Genomic DNA, 3,264 nt, shown 5'->3' on the forward strand with positions numbered 1-3,264 from the left:
GTAGACAAAACACCCACTTAGGTCATAAGAAAAAAATTTCCTTTTAGATCTGTATCACATGGAATGATGACAAATGATGTGTGGAGCCCTCGGGCACCCTGCATAAACTATTTAAGAAACCGTTCAGTGGGGAGTCATCACTAGCTAGCTACATCTAGTATACAGCATATTTCCGCTTATGCCAACACATAACACACAGAGAGTAAAAGTTGCCTTAAGACTGCATAAACTTAAGTGTAATCATTAGAAAGGGACGGTTCCTGAGATTGTATGCCTGCGCCTGATTTTTTTTTGTATGATAGAAAACTTGTCTCAAAACAAGTTTTCTTTTTAAATTAAAAAAAAAAAATGTTCCTTAACTGATGCCACTGGCTCGAGACTGAAAGAGGCATACGGGGTTCAAATTCCCAACCTCCCGCTGATAATTCGGTTGAAGGTGAACCACACCTCCGTGACGTCATTTCTTGCGACAAGAAGAGTCACTTAACATCACTTTCTTACATAACTAGCCTATTCAGTCGGTGACGTAGTGCGGCCATCATTCAAGGTCATCATCATCATCATCATCTTTATTTGCCTTATTTTAACAATTAAAAAAATAGTTAACCAAAGCGATAACAGTTAGAAGGCGAGGAGACCCAAGAAGCCACCAGGCTTATGGGAGAGCCACCTCACTTATAATAATAAATTAAGTAATGAAAAAGTGCTGCGAATGTGCGGCTTGGCCAATTCAGTGATTATTTAATTAAAAACTCTTGCAATTTTGGCTTTAAAGCTGAGAAAGTTTGACGAACGAGTGACTGAAATTGGGAGAGAGTTCCAAATTTTAAGGCCTTGGTAGAGAATTGTAAACTGCTTGGCATTTGTACGGCACAAATGCGTTCGATAATTACTGGCAGTTCTGGTACCATAGTTGTGAATTTGGCTATTCCTTACAAAAACATCGAGAAGCAATGGGGGCAATAAGTTATTTTTGAAATAAAACATAAATTTAGCGATTTCAAACGTATTGACTTGGAAAATATCTAAAATTCCTAGTTTAGAGAATAAAGGGGCAGAGTGGTCTCGATAGTCAGAGTTGGTGATAGCCCGCACAGCTCGCTTTTGCAAATAATAAATTCTATTTAAGTTAGATACGTATGTTGACGACCAGACGGAGTTACAATGGACGATATAAGGAAAAACTAGGGTGTAATACAAAGTGAGTTTGGTTGCAGAGGATAGGGAAAAGCGAGACCTAAATATAATACCTATTGATTTAGTGATTTGTTTACATACATGGCTGATATGGTATTTCCAGGTTAGATGATTGTCAATATAGACCCCAAGGAATTTAGTTACATTAGCTTGTTGTAGGGGTTTACCTCCAAAGGAGAGAGAAATGCTGGAGTTAAATTTCCTCTGTCTGGGTTTAAAAATTATATAGTTGGTTTTCTTTACATTAACTGAAAACTTGTTACATTTTAGCCAAACGCCAATGTTTTAGAGTTCATAATTAAGTATAGATTCTAAGCAATTTAGATTTGAGTGAGAATAAAAGATACTGGTGCCATCAGCGAAAAGTTGAGGGGCTGATAATTCAGAGGCATTAGGAAGGTCATTAATGTATATAAAAAACAATAGTGGGCCTAAAATCGAACCTTGAGGGACACCACACTTGATGGTTTGCATCGGAGAGCAAGCTTGATTGAATTGGAGAAATTGCTAGCGGAAAGAAAAGTAGCTTTTAAACCACTGCAGAACCACGTCACGGATACCATAGTGCTCCAATTTGGCAAACAAGAGTTGGTGGTCGAGAGTGTCGAATGCTTTGGAAAGATCTAGGAAAACACCCACCGTTGTTTGGTGTTGGTCGATTGCAGATGCAATTTTGTTTACCAAATGAATTAGCGCGTGCGATGTTGAGTGATTTTTTTCGAAATCCGAACTGACAGCGGTAAACTATATCGTGTTTTTCGGCAAATTCTACTAAGCGATTGTATATGACTTTTTCGAAAAATTTGGAAAAATTTAACAACGAAGAAATAGGTCTGTAGTTTACAAAAAAGCTAGGATCCTCTGCCTTGAAGATGGGAATGATTTTAGCGATTTTAAGTTTGTCCGGGAAAATGCACGGGAAAAGGTATCGCTTGAAGCTTGATAATTATAATTCTAGAAAATTGAAAAAGGGAAATTCAACAATAAACAAAAAACATGCTTAAATTGTTCTTTGAGCCATCTGTTTTGGTGAGAGGAATAGGCTTGCAATTTGCAAATTTTTACCGAAATGTCACACTCTCCACTGGGATTCGAGCACAGGAGCTCTGCTGTCATAAATGCGTGGAAAACATTCTTATCCATGGATATTAACTGACTAGCTTTTTTAAAAGCCGAGTCAAATGTGTGCAATGTTTAAACGCAGCATGTTGCAACGCTGTTGGATCGTATTGTGAAGGAGCTTAATCATGTTGCAATTGCTGCTAAAGAAATTAAAATTGGCTTCCTATTTTTTAGCTCGTCTAGGTTGCAGTTTTGTTCGCACTTTGCGTGATGTAGTGAAGCAGCGAAAACGAGCAATGAGGCTCTGAGAGGCTGTTTTCGCGGCTCTACCTCCTTCTTTTCCCATTGAGCACTCCCTTAAAAAAAAAGTCATCTTCGGTGGTTATACTTCATTCGCCCCCAATTAGGCTTTCTTTGAAGACGCAGACTTTTTTTCCTGTGGGGCTCTGCCGCATATGATAATTTCTTTTGTTGTTCAACTAGTGATCCAAGCTCTTTGTACATATCTATAGCTAGAACAGGGGGAATAAGAGAATTTTACCGATTCATGGAGTGTTGAAAAGACTTTTATTGCAAAAACTGTGCGGAATGTGTTCAAGAACTTGTAACGAATAAACACGAACAAAAGCACTTGTACGTAATAACCTTTATTTTTGTCGCGTAACGTCTACAACGTAAACATTTTTCTTTTGTTGAGTGCCCAACCTCGTTCCCAGGGCCTTTTTCCCCCCTCAACTAAGGGAAAAGGCCCTGGGAACGAGGTTGTAACTTTTCCGTAACCGTTCCGAATGACCTCGAGATAACTTTAGGTCTAGATCCGATCCGAAGGATTTCAATTTTAATTTTTTATTATTTTTTTTTTTTTTATTTTTTATTTTTTGTAGTGTTTCGTCCTTAGCTGAGAAAGAACTGATAGAAACGAAGGCAAGGGAAACACAAGCTAATTTACGAATGGAAGAAACAAATGAGATGGGATAAACCAGTAGAGGACTGGGAACTAATGTG

This window comes from Stylophora pistillata, chromosome 14 (assembly GCF_964205215.1).
Source record: "Stylophora pistillata chromosome 14, jaStyPist1.2, whole genome shotgun sequence".
NCBI lineage: Eukaryota > Metazoa > Cnidaria > Anthozoa > Scleractinia > Pocilloporidae > Stylophora > Stylophora pistillata.